The sequence below is a fragment of the Hoplias malabaricus genome, chromosome 13 (genome assembly GCF_029633855.1).
Source record: "Hoplias malabaricus isolate fHopMal1 chromosome 13, fHopMal1.hap1, whole genome shotgun sequence".
Lineage (NCBI taxonomy): Eukaryota > Metazoa > Chordata > Actinopteri > Characiformes > Erythrinidae > Hoplias > Hoplias malabaricus.
Genome location: NC_089812.1, coordinates 29,333,772 through 29,353,675, shown reverse-complemented (window position 1 = coordinate 29,353,675; position 19,904 = coordinate 29,333,772). Strand labels below are relative to the sequence as shown.

The 19,904-nt window shown below is 40.9% G+C and overlaps 1 long non-coding RNA gene across 5 annotated transcripts in view; it reads left to right on the top strand.

Annotated features, from left to right (window-relative positions):
* Nucleotides 1-139: 139 nt before the first annotated feature.
* The window catches only part of LOC136665271 (uncharacterized), a 48,209-nt gene continuing 28,444 nt past the window's right edge, over nucleotides 140-19,904 (top strand). For 3 of the 5 annotated variants that reach the window (XR_010795216.1, XR_010795215.1, XR_010795214.1), the window contains exons 1-5: nucleotides 140-1,088; nucleotides 3,004-3,082; nucleotides 5,423-5,698; nucleotides 6,334-6,468; nucleotides 9,723-9,818. This is a non-coding gene — a long non-coding RNA (uncharacterized lncRNA). Of the gene's footprint in view, nucleotides 1,089-3,003; nucleotides 3,083-3,915; nucleotides 3,986-5,422; nucleotides 5,699-6,333; nucleotides 6,469-9,722; nucleotides 9,819-19,904 lie in introns of all 5 variants that reach the window. The other 2 variants (XR_010795218.1, XR_010795217.1) reach the window with 2 other exon arrangements.

Below are 19,904 nucleotides of genomic sequence, written 5' to 3'. Positions count from 1 at the left end.
GACCGTCCAATCAGAAGATTTTAGGCTACTTCACCACGCCCCCTTCTCACTCAAGCGAACCAATCGGAGTAGGGGAGGGCGGGACTAGTTTGTGAACGAAACTTCTCGAAGTTCTATGTAAGCTCTAGAAAAACAAAATCCCGGACGTTTGTGAAATTCCGCCCGGACATTTTTTTACGTTTAAAAAAAGGACATGTCCGGGTAAAAGAAGACGTCTGGTCACCCTATAGTATGTAGTAAGCTTCATTCAAACAGAAGCCCCCCACTAAGACTACTTATCCTCTAGTCTTTACTAGTCACGGGGTGCAGTTGGCTGTGGTACTATTCTCATTCCAGCAGAGGCACTCCAGCAGTACATCAGGGTGAATGTAGGCTAACGATATTTGAAGAGCAACAAATGGACTACCGACTGTGACTGTAGAGCTACAAAGTACCCGTATATGAAGCTGGTAAAACGCTGACTGTAGAAACAATAGTCATTTTAATGCTTGGGCTATTCGGCGTATAAGTCGAGCTGGAGGCCAAGCTCGTAGGTAGCGTAAATTACGTCTGGATGGCTCAGTTTCTGTAGGAGTGAGAAAGCTGATAAAACGAGATCTTCTCGAACAAAAATTTGCCGCTTAGCTGTTTCTTCTTCAGAGTTGTCATTTTTTTTTTTACTCACAAGCCTGACGACTTCGGTAAATGTCATCGAGCCTCGCAGGAAATGTCAAGGAGCCGATCGCGCTCGAGCAGCAGCGGCTCGCGCCTCTGAATTCTCCCGCCTTCCCAAAGGTTAGCCTCCTCCTCGTGCTAATGAAAGAACACCGCTTGGGCTTCTTTACAGAGTGGGCACGAGGCCTGTTTTCACTGAATGGCTTCACAGCAAGTGTTAGAAAAGACAGTTAAGCCCTACTTAATTGAGAGGAAATATCCTAAAGGTTGGCAAACTTGGGTGAGCAGGTGATTCATCTTCTCATTAAGAGTCAGCTTCTCAGAAAAATACAGAGAACATGCTTTGAACTGAATCACTGAGTGTGCGGGGATTCTGGTCTGCTGACAGACACCGGCTGTGTCCCAATTACCCAGCTTTCCTTCTATAGTGCACTGTGAGTACTGAAATAATGGAGTTTACACACACATCATGCTAAATGTGTTAAGATTGTGCAGGTGTGAATCTCAGAATTAAATGTGATTGGGTTTGTAACATATATTGCTGGAGTACTTCCAGCATGTATCGCTAGTTTTGCATTGCCAGACTCTCTAGAAGAAAATTTGATACCTTTCACCATTTAACATGGCCAAGAACTGCCTACTGCTGCAGGAAAAGAAACTTGACTGACAAACAAATGGACTGATCCCAAGTCTAGTCTGCTATTTTGGCATGACGTGTGCATGCAGTCATTCACGTTGGACCAGTAGCAGAGCCAGTACAAATGCAGACGTACAGACAAGTCAGAATGCAACTGGTAGAATCCTGACAGTGAGGCCAGATTAGTGCACCGAACTAACATTAAGCTAACAATTAGCGACTGTGATCTCTTAAAAAGGAGAGGGTGAAGACTCTGTGAAGCTGCTTTGTGACAACGTCAGTTGTAAAAGGCGCTATACAAATAAATTTGATTTGATATGATTTGATTTTAGGAGTGTGTATCACAGCAGTAACTGATTTTAGACCTGTGCTAGACAGGGCAACACAGACAAACACACACCTACGGACACTTTTGAGTCACCGATCCACCTACCAACGTGTGTTTTTCGACTGTGGAGGAAACCCACGCGGACACGGGGAGAACACACCAAACTCCAAAGTCACCCGGAGCAGGAATCCAGGTCCCTGGAGCTGTGTGACCATGATGCTACATGCTGCGCCACCGTGCCGCCCTAGATATATAAAATGGATTTAGAAAATAAAAAAAACAACACAATTTCTCATCTCTTTTGAACTTAATACTTGAAGGAAAAAGCGCCATGTTTTGCGCTATATATAATGTCTTATATATATAATTCTGTACATTACCCTTAATTCAGTATGCATGGCTCTGAATATGCAGTTGAGATCTGCATTTACAACTCCAGAGCTCGCTTGTAGCCTTAGGATTTGACGTCAGGAACACTGCAGTTACACGGTGGAAATGCTCAGCTGTGGTGTTGGCTACTTATTTTGCTCATGATACGTCTTTTAGTTTACACACAAAACCACACATTTTAACCATGGAACAAACTTTCTTTTCACTGGACGGGGGTCTTTAATAAATTATTCCCTTAGTTTGACTAAGTCTACTGTCAGTTATGAATTCATTCAATGTTAATTAAATTACATATTCATAGGACACTCTTCTATTAAACTGAATACAAACTACTCAATTAAAGGAACTTGTAAACCTTACATTTTGTCTACCTTTGTATCTTTAAAGCTTCATATAAGTGTTTAATAGAATAATTTCAGTGGAAATGTGATGCCAGCATTTCAGTTTCCTGCTTGAATTTGAAACCTGGAAACCCCTGTATTGTACATTATCACACCACTGAAGCTGTTAAACATTTAATGGTATTTATTCTGAAAATTGATTAAAACCTAAACACATGCAGGATGTTACACCTGTAATAGAATGTAGTGGAAAATCCAGAGGAAGTTCCATAGCTTATTTCCAAGTAGCACAACAGAAAATCAAATTTTTAACAGCTTATTTCCATGTTCCATTACACTGGCTGTAGTCTGAAAAGGTTTTGTTGTTTATCATTATGTTATCAGTCATTCAGTCACATGTTTCTTCTGTGAGTGAGCCAGCACTTATTCATTAGCCATTAACACCTTGGAGGAAATTGGGCCCATGTTCTATTTATGTTTGTGTTCTATATGGTTTTATTGCTTGACAGTAACAACAATTGGCCATTGCCTGATTTGCTTTGTAGGACCAGCTTTTCTGTTTGACATTTATGGGGGAGATGCATAAATGAGATTGTTATATGGAAGCCTATAATTTGGAAGTGTTGGCTCATTGTGTGTCTCCCTCTGCTTAGCTGATCCCCTGATTGCATTCATTGGGGGAGGATATGCAGCAAATTTGGCCTTCCTGATTGGACAGGGTCTTCATCTTTGGTAAGATTCAGCCACGCAGTCATCACAGATCTGTCATTTTGTTGTTATATTTGGCTGTTTTAAAAGATGATGTATATTAACTCCTTCAATAAAAAATGCTATTTTTTATTAGGATATAGTCCCTACAAATACTGAACTTCATGGGAGGTTTACAGTGCAGATTTGCAGTATCATTTATAATTGACAGAATTCATTTTGTACTTTTGTGCTTGAAAATATACTTGAGATTCAAACAACTAAAAGTATGTGTACTTTTTAACAAATACTTTCCACATTTTCCCCCTTGCATTTTAATGCATTGGGGAGTGGATACAACAACAAATAAAATTGTATATGCATTATGCCAGTGGTGATCATGATCTAGACAAATTTAATCCAATGTTATTTTTATTGCAATAACTGTTTCTATCCATTGAAGTACTGCTAAGTCTTAAAATGGGATTAAAGCATTAATTTCAATTTTGGTTTCAGCAGTTCTTAGGAAGTAAAACTGCGTCCTGAGGGGAGCAAAATTGTGCTAATGTCCTGAAAACTACTCTTTTTTTTTTTTTGGTCTGTGTTCAAGTTTAAGTTACTCGTAGCTTGCTCAGGCATCAGGTGAAAATCCAGCTTTAGGATGTAACCTTTGAGGATGCCAAAAGGCAAACTGGCCATACATTCATCAGCCTCTACATCATCAAATATGAGTGTGTAAGCAATACAGATTCTCCAAAGTATGCCAGGACCATATCTGAGGGTGTGAAGAAGTTCTGAAGAATTTTGGCGATTGTGTCACTAATTGAGACACTTTAATGTGATTTATGACTTGCCTTTAAGTTTCCCTCTTATTCCAGGTACATGTTTGAGTTATTTCAAAAGGCTATCATGGAGCTTGATGCACAAATGCTTCTGAAAATGTTTCAGGTACTAATATCTTTGCATGTCTTAGTGATCTGGTTCAGGTGTTTGTGTTTGCAGTATATGTATTAGGCTTTTTTTTTAAATAATCAGAAGTAAATTTCCAAAAATGGAAAGAGCTAATTTCTTTATTTTGAAAAATAAATACCTAAGGACTGCTGTTTTTAATTTTTGGACATTAAAAAAATCCTAGCTTTTGTTAGAGAAATCGGTTGATGTTGGAATTACCAAAACCTAGTTGTGGTTCAATTTTGTAACATTTGAGACATTGTTATTAGTGATTTTCTTAAAAGAGTCGAAGAGCTTGGTGTCTTCTAAATGTCAATTTTGATTTTCACCTAAATGCACTTTCTTCTCCAGGTTATTGGAATACAGGAGGTCCCCGGGTTACGTCAGTCCCAAGTTACGATGTTTTGTGGTTACGACACATCTCCCATTTACTGTATAAAGCCTTGTTTCGACTTGTGGTTTTGCGTCGTAAACGTCGTAACGCGAACTTCGTGTTTGATGTGCGCGGCGGAAGAATACACGGTTACGCGGACCGAGGAGGATAGGTGTTAGGATAGGATAAGTGCTTACAGTATGTTATTTACGTACAGTATGTACGTATGTTCCGACTTACACCGAAAATTGATTTACGATGCGACGTAGGAAGGGATCAACGTTGTAAGTCGAAGACCCCCTGTATATTGGATTGTTCATTGTTACATTCAATCCTTTGCATGATAATTGGTTGAATGTAATATGTTGGGAAAAAATGTACAAAGCTTTTTTTTTTTTTGTTGAGGGAAATAATGTTCTAAAATTAATGGCAGTCTTTTATTTTTCATTTTTTCTGTTATTTCAGTAAAGGAAAAAAAGTGCACTAAAATTTACCAAGGTAATTATGAATGTACCAGCCTTCAAAACAATCTTTTGAAACAAATATCTTAAGGCAGCCTTGAGGAGGGTTGGTTTTTCTGAAGCTTGAGACTCTAGAGCAACACAATGCAGACAGCTCACAGAGAGGAAGAGCTTCGTCTGTTTCCACTGGACTTATTTTCACTTTGATATTAATGTTGTTGTTTTTTTATTATTATTTGTGTCAAAAGCCACATTCATTTGACAATGATTTCTTTAATAAAAAAAACTTTTTATAGGTGCTGTATCTGTGCAAATATTCAATATAACAAAGGTTAAATATATATTCTGTTGTTTATCTTTAAGATTAACACAATATTATATATACTTGATATGGCTTTAAGTGATTCATGGGTTTTGTATTTATTACCACCAATTCTGACTAGTTACGTTTATCTGCAACTGTTATCAAATTTGTTTAGGTCTTTATCATTACATTTGGTAGAAATCTTCAACAAATCAGATTTCCTCATTTAATCGATAACTCTTAATACTAACCCTAACTCTTAAGAAACTAATCCAAATCTTTGTCCTTTCTTGTAGTGTGGTTGGAGAAGGTCACTTGCCTGCGCTGGACGGAGCCTCCTAATGCTAAGAACAAAGTGAGGTGGTTTGGTGAACCTTTGCTGTCAGATGCCTCAGGGGTCATTGTGGTGTGGCCGGTGGGCTGCCTGTCTGACCCCTTGACCCCACCAGAAAGCAAAATGGTCTGTGAGTCTGTGGAGACAGTTCTGATGAGGAAAATAATGAGAGTGGAAGGGGATGGAGTGTCAAGAGCACTGGAAGAGACCCACCAGAGGTCAGATGAGGATCGATGTGGTCAGAGACATGCACTGCGTACACACATACACACTCACACATTGGTGAAAAGCAATTTGAGTCAGGAGATTTGGGTGCACCCTACACAATATATAGGTTCTTTAGTAACAGCAGTAACAGGAATGGCAGTAGTCACAGAAATAGCAAACTGTGTGCCACCAATGGATATACTTTTCATATATCATTATGGTCCTAAGAAAATCATGTATTTCAACTTGTGTCGATTTAAGGTTCACTACATCATTTGAACATAGCAGCTGTTCTTTACACTGAAAATTTCATGATGAAAGGACCAATAGACATGGCTCAGAATTCCCTGGAATAAAAACGTTTTACATTGACTTCTATTGTCAAATCTTAAGATTTCCTTCCTTCTCCTATAAAGTTACTATTTACTCTTTGGACAGTGATTTTAAACAGAATTTAAGGTCAAATCCTCTACAATTTAATGAGTTTAAATAAGATGTTAAAGGAACACTAGTACAGGTCAGTGAAGTATCACAATTATTTTGAAGCTGTAATTTTAAGGTAAACATACTGCCTAGTGTTACTTCAAGATGATCTCATACGTGCACCTATATCGCTGTATGTCTATGTATATATATACCAATATATTTTATATATCTGGTCCACAGGTGCGCACGATATGGCAGCCCAGATGTCATGAGAGTTGATCGGGCATCTGAATTAAAAATTCCGAACAGCAGAGTCAGCCTGCAGCTGTCAGTCATGCCTCAATGTGGACACACACTGCTACCCCTGTAAGACAGGTGTGAAATACAGACTCACATATCTAACAACTCAGTTCAGCTACTGTGCAGATGCTGGACATTGCAGTGTCCATTTTCCCTCTCCAGCTCTGCACCACATTGCACTAGACTAGTGGAGACAATGTTATTTTACTGACAACACACAGTGGACACAGAGTACAGTCTGAAGCTAATTGGACAGTATTTTGATTGCTTTATGGAATGAAGAAATCATTCAGCTTTAATATGAGTGTTGGTACCTCCACTGGATAAACAGTGTAAAACTCACAGACGTTTTAATATTCATGAATTGATGAATGATGATTTGTTGATTTTCTAAGTGAAAATAAAAAAACGATTACTGTTTATTTGCTTAATCAAACATATTAATTTGAAAAGAAATAATAAAAAGCTTGGACAAATGCTTTAGACCATTGAATTTTCTGTAATTTATTCTCATTCTCAAGCTATTCCAGTGTGACAGAAATTAAACATACATTTTTCAAGAAATTTGTAGTGAAATTGGTAGTGCTGGCGTTGGGTTATCCCATCTCCCAGAACAGAGACAGAGCGAGAGCAAGCCTCTAGTGAGTAGGCAAATGTTGGCCTCCAGGTGACTGTCTGTGAGGAGTGTGGTGTGTTCTCCCTGTGTCTGCGTGGGTTTCCTCCCACAGTCCAAAAACACACGTTGGTAGGTTGATTGGTGACTCAAAAGTGACCATATGTGTGTGTGTGTTGCCCTGTGAAGGACTGGCGCCCCCTCCAGGTTATATTCCTGCCCTGCGCCCAATGATTCCATCTAGGCTCTGGATTGGATAAGCGCTTACAGATGATGGATGGATGGTTTGCTGCCTGTAGAGGTGGTTAGTTTGATCAGGGGTGTTCAGACTTTGTCATACGACTGTAGATAAAGAAATGGAAAGTTAACTGCTTTAGCTGTTTCTTGGTCCATGTATGTTTCTTTATTAATTCATGCATGAGAGAACAAACAAATTAGGTCATTTTTTCAAACAATCGCTAAGGGCACTTGTGTCACAAATGCAGGCCACTGTGGAGTTGTATAGTCAGAATGACTTTAAGTGTGTGAAGTCAATTATTTGATGTAATGCATGGATGCACTTTGTGTTTGACCATAGCCAGCAATGTAGCAACCTACAAAAGACCCCAAAACAGTGGATAAACAATGAATGCATTCAGTGATGAGAAAAACTGTTGATACAGTGTATAGTTACAGAGGTGTTAAAGGAGACATATTATGAAAAACTATATTTATTACTTTTTGAGTGCAGTAGCACATTAATATGGAGATTTGGAGCTCCTGCCAACCATAAACTGTGAAATAAAACAACCCAGTCAGTTTTCTGTGGGCTGTATAATTATTCAGTTAGAGACTTTCTAATCACGCACTGGGCCCATTTTATGTGAGAGCACAAAGATGAGGATAAATGAAGCAAAACCAACAAATAACAATTGCAGAGAAATAAGCATGCTGATTAAATATGGTGAAATCAAGAACAGAAAAAAAGAGAACCAAGTGAAAATAGCTAACATCCAGGGATTCTGCTCAGTGAGCTGTGACACATTCTCATTTAAAGAACAGGAGCTGAAATGAGTCATTCTGAGCAGGCGGGGAGAACACTGCTGTGATGTTCGATCCTTTTGGTATTTTGACAAAAGCATGTAAAAAACTTCATTAAGACCTCTGAGAACTGCATTAACTTGTGGAAAAGGGACATAATATGCCCCTTTTAAAGACTGCCCTGAAAAGACTGTCACAGCAGCTTGACCTCAGAAGCTGACCTCTAATCCAAACCATGAGCCAGTTTACAGTTCAAAAGTGCAAGTCTGTTCTGGGACAGAGTCTTACGGACAGATGAAATAATGGCAAGCTATACCAGAGTGATGGAAAGCGGAAAGTGTGGAGGAACACAGGGGATGCTCATTATCCAAAGCAAACCACCTTATCTCTGAAACACGATGACACATGCATGTATGGCTGCCAGGGGAACTGGCTCACTTGTCTTTATTAATGATGTGACTGCCTACAGTCGCCCCAGGATGAATTCTAAATTCTACAGAAGCATCTTACCTGCTCAGATCCAACCAAATGCCAAACCAAAAGTTCACCTTGCAGCTGGACAAAGCATAATATGCTGTTAAAGTTGACATATTATACGCCTTAAAACAGTTCCCTGGGATTCCCTTGACAAGTCTGTGAGTCAAGCATCACAGTACAATTCGCACCCTGTCTAAACAAGGAAGTGGGGGTGTTGAGGGTACTGCAGCTACCTTTGCTTTTCATTTTAATATATATATGTAGGGCGGCGCAGCAGGTAGTGTCGTAGTCACACAGCTCCAGGGACCTGGAGGTTGTGGGTTCGATTCCCGCTCCGGGTGAGTGTCTGTGAGGAGTGTGGTGTGTTCTCCCCGTGTCTGCGTGTGTTTCCTCAGGGTGTTCCGGTTTCCTCCCATAGTCCAAAAACACACGTTGGTAGGTGGATTGGTGACTCAAAAGTGTCCGTAGGAGTGTGTGTGAGTGAATGTGCGAACGTGTGTGTTGCCCTGTGAAGGACTGTCGCCCCCTCCAGGGTGTATTCCCGCCTTGCGCCCAATGATTCCAGGTAGGCTCTGGACCCACCGCGACCCTGAACTGGATAAGCACTTACAGATAATTAATGAATGAATAATATAATGTATAATGCGAAACGGTGAGGCAACTGGAGGTTGTGTGTTGTGTGTCTGCCTGGGTTTCCACCGGGTGCTCCAGTTTAAAAAACATGTTGGTATGTGGAATGGTGACTCAGAAAGTGTCCATAGGTGTGAGTGTGTGAGCGAATGTGAAGGACCAGGACATGTGTAAATGTGTGTTCCCACCTTGCGCCCAGTGATTCCGGGTAGGCTCTGAACTCACCGAGACCCTCAACTGGATAAACAGTTACAGATAATGAAATTTGACCTCTGCATTTTACCCATCTGTAGTAGCAAACACAAACACGAGTAGCCTGCAGACGTCCTTGGCACACAGGGGGATAGGCGCCTTGCTCAAGTGCACTTCAGCCATGGGGACTGAACTGGCACTGTTCCAGTACCAAGCCTACGCCTCTAACTATTAAGTGCAATGTTTGGGCTGTTTCTTATGGTTCCAGGTGTGTCCTTATTTTGGGTAATTCCTTTAAAAGACAAAAAATGAAAGTTGAGGGTGTTTATTTTAAACTAACTCTACATTCAGTCTAAGTATATTTAGTGTAAGTGTATGTCTTATTCTCCTTCCACAGAGTGTTACCGACTCATCTTACTGCAGCCTACAGAGAAATCTGCTTAGTTCCACCACACTATATACTTCTTGTGAAGTTCGTCTTTTCAAGCTCAAGGTATGCTCTATTGTCTTTAAAGTAGTTTATTCACCTTAAGAACGTTCCAGAGGGCGCATTAAGCTACTTTGCCTGTGTGTTTTAGTTTCAACACTGAGTGATCTTTGGATTTTAAAGCTGCAGTGTTGGCTTTGGATTATCCCTCTCTCTTTGCCCAGAATTGAGAGAGAAAGGGCGAGAAAGAGAAAAAGCTCCTACTTTAGTGAGTGGATGGGCAAATATTAGCTGTTTGGAAAGCTCTCAGTCATTCTCAGATCTCAAATACTTGATATTATATCTCATCTCATTTTTTGAATTATCACGAAGCTTGATATTATCACTGGAACTTGAATATTCCACATCAAGGTTAAAAGTTTCCATCTTGGACAGTATTCAACCACACAGACACTCTCAATTTTAAACTATAACTCTAGTTTCTTCCACTGAGTATCCTTGCATTTGGTTGAACAAAAATCAGTACATTACATCACAGGATGAGGTCAAAATTATGAGAGGAATATAGTTTAGTATTTTATTAATTCAAGTTTATTATTGTGGCTTATAATTTAAAGACCTACTTGAATATAACTCACAAAGAACTACTTGAATATAACCCACAATGTCTCTTCACTGTGATGCCAAAGATTCATTCATGCAGTATCTGTAAGCGCTTATCCAGTTCAGGGTCGCGGTGGGTCCAGAGCCTACCTGGAATCATTGGGCGCATGGTGGGAATACACCCTGCAGGGGGCACCAGTCCTTCACAGGGCAACACACACATTCACGCCAAACCTACCAACATGTGTTTTTGGACTGTCGGAGGAAACCAGAGCACCCAGAGAAAACCCACGCAGACACAAGGAGAACACACCAACTCCTCACAGACAGTCACCCGGAAAAAACCCACGCAGACACATAGAGAACACACCAACTCCTCACAGACAGTCACCCGGAGAAAACCCACGCAGACACAGGGAGAACACACCAACTCCTCACAGTCACTCACCCGGAGCGGGACTCGAACCCACAACCTCCAGGTCCCTGGAGCTGTGTGACTGCGACACTACCTGCTGAGCCACCATGCCACCCGCCAAAGATTCATTGTTTCCCACACACACTTTATCAATGCAACACTTAAGCAGTTCTTTTTTCTTCAGTTGTTTTAATTACTACAGTTTTGCACATAACCTGCCACCTCTGAACCACTATTGACCAGTATAAGCCCAAGCACCACCAGAGGGTGCTTTGTCGCTCACTTGTGGTCTGCAGTCAGATGTTTGAAAAACCCTGCCCTTCTCAGTGAATTGATCTTTAAAGAACCCTTTTGTGAATGATATATGGAAATATGAAATACCTTATTAAATGAGGTCTAGATAATGTAATGGCTGTACACCACTTTAAGGATGCAGTGTAGATGTGCTTATGGACTGATCTACAGAGCTGTTGTAATGGTATGAACAGTAATGCCATATTTTGCATTTGTGACTTTGCCGAATCTGAGGGTGCTTTAGTAGGCTTTACGAACAAGGAGAAAATAATGCTGAATAATGATGAGGGGCTCTTCCCCCCGCTTCAGAGATGGCCTTGCCTGTCATCCTGAAGGTAACCTGAGGTAACCTTTTGGCCATTGTCTTGCCTGGCACACACTCAGTGGCACTGACAGGTGGAGTGGGGAGCCTTCTGGGAATGCTCTGTTCTGATTGGATTATGAGGAGAGCATGCTTGCAAGTGATTGGGTTATGCAGCAGCCAGTGCTTACCGATGATTGGGTTAAAGTGATGGATGGGCTTCAGTGTTGACAGCATTTAGTCCTGCACTCACATTCATTTTCTCTTTCTCTCTGTATGAAAGTGTCTTCAGTTGTTAAATACATTCGTTGGTGCATTCCTTTTGAAGGTCACAATTCTACATGACTACACTGATTTTTTTTTTAATTTATGAAATCAATCAGCGTTAATTAAAATCTTTTACAATATTCATTAAAGCTTTTCACAGAAATCAGAAAATGCAGTTTCAGCCTCTTTGGAGCCTTCAGTGTTGCATTTAGATGAAAATCTCTATGATATCTTTATAGAGAAGCATGCATATATGTATGTAATTAACTTTAATAGTATATGGTGGTGTAGCCTTTAGGGGAGCCTTGGCCAATAGTGTTGCAAGGAAACCTCTAGATTTGCACCACTCCACTCGTCATACATTGTCGCTGTTACACAGCTCCAGAGACCTGGGGTTGTGGGTTCGAGCCCCGCTCTGGGTGACTGTCTGTGAGAAACCCAAATGTCCGTGTGGGTTTCTGTAACCGCTGGATTGGTGACTCAAAATTGTCCGTAGGTGCGAGTGTGTGAGTGAATGTGTGATTGTCTCTTGCCCCGTGAAGGACTGGCGCCCGCTCCAGGGTGTGTTCCTGCCTTGCGCTCAGTGTTTCTGGGTCTGCGACTCTGAACTGGATAAGACTGGTTACAGACAATGAATATTCATATAGGTTCATTTATGGTTTGAGATACATTACTGCATACAGTTAATTCAGGAACAGTTGCATATTTTTACTTTTGTTGTCGTCCTTGTTTGTCATTATTGCACAAAATTTAACAGTGAATAATGTTAGAAAGTTTGAAAGAAAACCTAGTGAAATCCGATATTTGATTAGTATCTATAAGAATCATGTATCTCATTCTCTCTGTATTTATTCCTCTCTCTCTCTCTCTCTTTCTCTCTCTCTCTCTCTCTCTTTCTCTCTCTCTCTCTCTCTCTCACACTCACACACACACACGCGCTCTCTCTTTCTCCCTCCACACGATCAGACACTAACTCAGAGAAAGGTCAGTTGTGTCCCAGTAGTTTGGTGTGAAATATTGGCTGCTGTGTGGTCTCAGTAGCAACTCCATATTAATAGCTGCTGGGTGAGGCAATGCAGCAGCTTGGAGACAAAAGAGGGAGATGATGTCAGAGTTGTGTGCTTGGCTGTAGAAAGGGTAAAGGGAGTAAATGCTCATGAGTCATTTGGATCTGGGGGTACTGCTGACACAGTATTGTGCATTCGTGGTTGTTAGCATGCTCAACAATAGGACGCGTTTATGAAAACCGAGGCATGCTTTTGCCTTGCAGTTGTTTTCCTGCCAGCCGTGTTGTTGGCTCCTTCAGTATTAGAGAGTCTGTGAACAGACTGAGGGTGTTAAAGAGGGTTAAAATCTCACTTTGCTCTCTCAACCTTTTCCTCAGCCAGACAGAACCATCGACAGAGAAACAACACAACAAACAAACAGACGCACACCGTCTTATCTAGCTCAGCATCTGTGCTGTGTTGATTGAAATGCCTCCAACACACACACACTACTGTTCTTCATGCACGGTGGCATGCAGAAAGCAGGTCAAAATTTAAATAGCTGAAAATAGAACATCTGGCAGGGGCCTGTCGCTCAGCAGTGTGTAATGAAATATGGAAATGGTGGTGGTTGTGGTGGTGGTGGGGGATTGGAGGGGCTCTTCAAAGAGCATCTCTCGTCCCTCTGTGTCTCACACCCCACTTCTGTGGTTCACCCCCCCTCTGCGGCCCGCCCCCCTTCTATCCACCATCCCTCCGTCCCCACAGAGCATGCCCTGCGTCCAGGTGCCCCGCTCCCTCTCCTCTGGCACAGCCAGCTCGTTAGTGCCTGCAGGCTGGCAGCATCGGCAGCTGGCATCATTAAACTTCAAACCCAATGCCACACGCCCGTGGGGGGGTCACGGCACCAAGCAGAGACCGCCTGCTCGGCCCTGCGCTGCCTGCAGCTGATTAGCGTCATGCTAACACAACAAGCCCCTCCCCCCCTTACATATGTACAGAGTCACCATCTAAAACTATTAAACCTCCTGCAAACACATGCCTTCTCCATCACTGAGGATGGTGACCAGACTATGAATCATGGATACAGTTATTTCAGTTTTTAAATTCACATGTTCACATTAACATTCTCATATTAAGTCCACACTCGCTTTCCTATGTAAGTGGAATTACATTCCATAAGTAACCCCTGATTCCTTAGCGTATTGCATACTAAGGTGTATTATTTGATAACGACATGGGCTACAATGCTAACCTTACAGTCATTAAGCAATCCGCTTGTTCAGTACAGTGAGCATATATCGGTCCACTGGCATAAAATGTCTAGCACACCACTGACTGTAGACCACTGCTGGTCCACCATTGGACCACTCAGATTACTGTCCTGTACAGGACATAATTCATTTTTAATCTCCTCAAACAGATTTATATTCACAGAGATTTTATTCTGGAAAACAAACTAATACAAATATTACCAACAACTATGAGAGATATAATAATGAGGATAAGCCTGATGTAAAATAATTAAATGATAAAAATGTTGACACTGTGCTGGATTAAAATTATTTACTAAGCTTATTTATAAAGAATAACAAAAAGAACCTAATGAAGGGAAAAAATGTAAATTGGACTGTGAATGGAAAAGGGCTAAAATGTGGCATTTTGTCTAAAATTCTGTTTAATCACCAGCGGTCCACCCAGAAAACGCTGTGCAAAACACCAGTGGACCTTCAACTTTGCCCTCAGTGGGCCAACGGTGGTCCGTCATCTCCTTGCAATCAGAGGTGTGATGCCACACTCTACGTTTTGCCATTTCCAGGTCCATTCACGCCTTTGGTCCTATCTCATACAGAGCGGGCCGTTTATATGGATACGTCTTAATAAAATGGGAATGGTTGGTGATATTAACTTCCTGTTTGTGGCACATTAGTATATGGGAGGGAGGAACTTTTCAAGATGAGTGGTGACCATGGTGGCCATTTTGAAGTCTGCCATTTTGGATCCAACTTTTGTTTTTTAAATGGGAAGAGGGTTATTTGACACATTTAACTTATTGGGAATTTCACAGGGAAAACAATGGTGTGCTTGGTTTTAATCCAACACAACGGGCAGCAGTTTGAACACATTTTTTAAGTGGTCAGAAACTTGTAAATAACTCATGAAAGAATACCATTACGTTAAAACCAAGCACACCATTGTTTTTCTTGTGAAATTCCCAGTAAGTTTGATGTGTCACATGACCCTCTTCCCATTGAAAAAACAAAAGTTAGATCCAAAATGGCTGACTTCAAAATGTCCACCATGGTCACCACCCATCTTGAAAAGTTTCCCCCCTCCCATATACTAGTGTGCCACAAACAGGAAGTTAATATCACCAACCATTCCTATTTTATTAAGGTGTATCCATATAAATGGCCCACCCTGTACATTTAATAAGGTGAACCACAGAGAGAGCTGTGTCTCTGGGAGCTCAGAAACCACAAAGAGAGAGGCGTGTTTCTCGTTGCTCTGTCTCTGGAAGTACAGGAGCTGTGGAGCGAGACGTCTCTTTCCCTCACGGTCAGTCCCGGTGTTCTAACGAGTTGTACTATCAATTACTAAATATAAAGTAGCTAAGGATTGTAAAGAAAATAGCTAGATTTGGTGCCGGTCATTTATTTTCTTCATAATAATGTCTGTAAAGTCACTAAATTTAGCAGCAAAATCACTAACTTGGCTATGCTGAGCAGCGGCTTGACATTTCGAACTTAACAAGCAGATAGAAGTATATTAAAGAGTCCCGTTCATTGGAAAATGCCCGAAACAAAATGGAGTAATTGTGAAATGACATTATTATATAGCTTTATGTAATAATTCTGGGAGAAGGACCAACACATTTACAGAACTACACATTCCACGGCTTATAAACCCTCCTCTCTCCCTCCAGTTTCCTGAAATGAGTAACATTTTAACCCACTGCCGCCCTGTTTTCTCAAAATTTTCTATTACTGTTTTCTCCTGTTGAGTGACGGGGGTCTGGGTTCCGTGCCCACGGCAAAGACATCTAGAATTTATCAGGGATAATCTCCATTTAGGTGCGCAAAATGCTTTAAGATGAATGTATGGGATGAATTACATTTACATTCAACTTCATTTTCATCAAATTCCAGTAATAATAAAACATGTGGAGTTATCAGTAGCTTTGTTTATCTTTCTCTGAAATTGTACAGGATTAGCACATTGGAAACAAAGTACACATTTATCTGAATCAAATTGATTTTATATTATCAGAAACAACCCAAGAAAATTAACCCTTACATTATTTCTTCTCCCATAATGATGGAATTTGACTCTCTCTCTCTCTCTCTCTCTGTGGCTTTGTCTAGTCTGCTTCTGTAGAGCGACTCCCTGTGTGTGTAATTAAGTCATGAGTGATAACGGTTCAATTATTTGCCCAAACGCATCTCCATGGATTCATTACACACTGAGTGATGATGGAGAGTCCCCAGACACACTGCGCAGAGGGGAAAGGGGAGGTGGAAGATGAAAAAACAATGCATCTTGGTAGACTTTAGAGCATAAATTTCTTCTCCCTCCTTGTAAGGGGCTTGGCACTGTTGCTTAAGGGAGAGTGAACTGCAGAACGGACGGATAATCTATTGGCATTTGGCTTCTGAGGGCTTTTAAAAAGAACTCTGACAGTGCCTTTAGCCTTTTAGTCCATCACACTCTGGATGAAGTATTCTTCCGTGATATTTCACAGTATTTTTATTTTACATTTTATGTAAAAGGCCTAATAAAATGTTATTGCTCTAACCTTAACGTTTATCAATGTACTCTTCAGTCCTAGGTCCATGTATGTGAACTCACTGGCTAAGAAAAATATATCTGCCCATTCAGTCTGACATGCTCATTAAACAGTTCTACAGGGAGATTACATTAAGATATAAAGGATTCAAATAAAAGTATCGTTGTGATTGAGGAACAGCACATTGCAACAAATCAGAGCAGAGGACATTTACACACATCAGCCCTGAAGGCATATTGAGCAACCAATCAGATAACAATATAAAAAAAAAAATATATATAAAAGCACATACGATTCTTACATTTAAGTTGAAAAGTTGGAACTACATGTATTTTTTGTACATTCAATTAAGTCCCCCAGCTGGACATTAGGAAAAGAAATATGATAAATGCATTACTTTGTCATATTAAACCTTTCTTCTTCTTTTTTTATACTGTCAATGAAGCTGTGGGTTGTGAACTAATTGTAAGAACTGACCATGGAACTTGTGCTGTGTGACTCATCTGAACTCATTCAGCTTTTCTCACTGAGAACTTGTTTATGAGTAAGGAAAGTGGCCATGCCCTTCCAGATGGTTTTTAGCAGATTAATTGCAGTTTTCTGAGGCCAAACTCCAACTTTCCTCAGGTCTCCAGGGGGAAATGATGGTCATGGGCTTCCCAGCTTGCCTTGCACTATTGGAGTGTTGCTGGGGAGATGAAGGCCTACCGCTGAGGCTTCTGATCACTCATGGTCTCTCATGGTGGCTGTCATTTTAATCACAGTGAATCTCCAACTGCCCCAGCTGTCAGTAACCATGGAGACCTTTGATCCTTTGGCAGATTACAGTAAGCTATATCAGAGACATTATCAATGAAAAGAGCACTACTTTGCATTCAGAAAGGTGACCTTTGTTGAAAGGTGAACACAGTTACTGATTGTACCACAGTGGTGCAACAGGTTGTGTCACTGTCATATAGTTCCAGTGTCCTGGGGTTGTGTTCTCTCTGTGTCTGTGTGGGTTGCCTCCCACATTGTAAAAACACACATTGCTAGGTGGATAGAGAATGGTATATGACGTAAACAAGGACTACTGACGTGCAGACTGACCAATTAAATGTTTACAGAGAAGGTTATCGACAAATAACGGTAGCTCTACAGTCAGACCGTCCAATCAGAAGATTTTAGGCTACTTCATCACGCCCCCTTCTCACTAAAGCAAACCAATCGGAGTAGGGGAGGGCGGGACTAGTTTGTGAACGAAACGCTTCTCGAAGTTCTATGTAAGCTCTAGAAAAACAAAATCCCGGACGTTTGTGAAATACCGCCCGGACATTTTTTTAAGTCTAAAATAGAGGACATGTCTGGGTAGAAAAGGACATCTGGTCACCCTAATTAAACGCAGAAACCACTTAGAACAAGTTCTTAAACATCTCACCGTCTTATAGTTGTACTGACTCTTTTTTTGCTGTGACCATCTGTGAAAGACAATTTGTCTCCAGTGGGTGTTTGATATGTATTTGCTAAAATCTTTCATTAAGTTGAGAAAGATTTATGAAACCTTTCATGAACCTAGTCCAACCCTGCCACAGAAGCTAAGAATAGACACAATAGGCAGTACAAAATGCACCTTTATGGTTTGTGTCCTGATGAAATGACCAGTGAGTTAGGTACAGTGTAGGAGTAGCTAATAAACTTAGTAACTTAGTGTACCTTCATTTATCATAAAATAATGTTTTGCGGTGCTTTTGGTTGCAAACTAGCAGTGGTTGTAGCAGAATAAAACATGCAGTGGCAGAAGAAGTTGTGGTCAAGTCTGTATTATTCCTGTTTTACGGGACAGCAGAGGATAGGTAATATCCTGTTATGAGCCGGGAGGGAGCTGTAATGGTGGATGTAAGGAGAAAAGATGGGCTTTTCTTGCTGTTGTAGGGGAAAATGGTCTTTGACCCAACTCAGATTTGATGGTAATGAGCCCCCGAACACAATATGACTGGAAGCGAACTGACTTTAAATCTTCATTGAGGGGAACCTGACACAAATACCTGCAAGTACTTTCCTTGTCCGCTTAAAAGCCCTACGTTAAAAAGGCATTTGTTTTCTCTTGGAAAAGTGTTTTAAGACACCGATAGCTTAATTGCTGATTAATGTATTTTCAGGTGTCTCTCATTGGTCTACAAAGACGATACCTTGTCTAATGGTGCCATTAGGTTAATTGCAAGTGCAGTAAATCAACAAGTAAACTATCATTAAGTCACACAAAGGTGTGTCTATATTTGTAGAGCTGGACCAGGACAAGCTGACCCTTGAACCTATTATCATTTGACCCAAGGGTCATTCAGTACACCAAGTGCCAAAGGAAGTCCTAAGGGACCAGTGATGTAGTACTCAAGAGCAGTCTTGGTCTCAAGACTGTAAATGAATGGTCTTGGGATTTTCTTTAACATCAGTTTGACTCAGTCTTGTCTCCATCTCTGGTTAAACTGGACCAAGTGCTCTTCAGACAGTGTAGTGGCTCTGTTGGAGGTCTATAAGTCTTCCTCCCTATAAATCAGAAGGAATATGACTGGTTATAATAGACTGGGTGGACATTTTCATATACCACATCATAAATCAGTAAACTCTGCTTCGTGGTTTGCCTGCTGTGCCTCTCAGAAATGACTTTAGAAGATATAAACGTGCAATATACTCTAGGCTTGGTTCTGTTTCATAATTTGATATAAATTTACAAAAATGGGAGTATTTCGTTTTGCCTGAATGGGGAATGTAACTCTGTGCCTCTACAGAATTCTCTGCTGCCTCTGAGGCAGATTCTGTACTTTCCTGTACAATTGTTTTAAAAGTGCTGCTTCAGAGGAAGCTGAAGAATGTTCTGCCTCTGAAGCATATTCCAAAGAAGTACATTTTGCGCACTTGATTTATGATTGCTGCCTCTGATGTAGCTGCAGAATAACATACAATAATGCTCTTCTTCCTCAGAGGCAACAGAGCCCTACTGTATAACATTCTGTAGCTCCTTCGGAGGCAGCAGTGAGTGTTCACAAAAAGTTATTCTCATTGTTTATGCTAGTCCCCTTGAACTTCTCTGAAGAAAAACATTTCAGCTCAGTGTCAGTTCTGCCACATTTTAATAACAGAGGCACGGAGAACCATGACTAATTTCTTCAGGCATCTGAAAAGGAGCACAAGTAGAGTTGCAGCTAAATGTTTTTACATGGTATTTTATAATGAAAGTAAAATATTGTTTTTAGACTGTATATTATTACATTAATTTATTCATTATCTGTAACCATTATCCAGTTCAGGGTCACGGTGGGTCCAGAGCCTACCTGGAATCATTGGGCGCAAGGTGAGGGAGAGAGGGGGCGCCAGTCCTTCACAGGGCAACACAGACACACTCACTCACACCTGCGGACAATTTTTGAGTCGCCATTCCACCTACCAACGTGTGTTTTTGGACTGTGGGAGGAAACCGGAGCACCCGGAGGAAACCCACGCAGACACGGGGAGAACACACCAA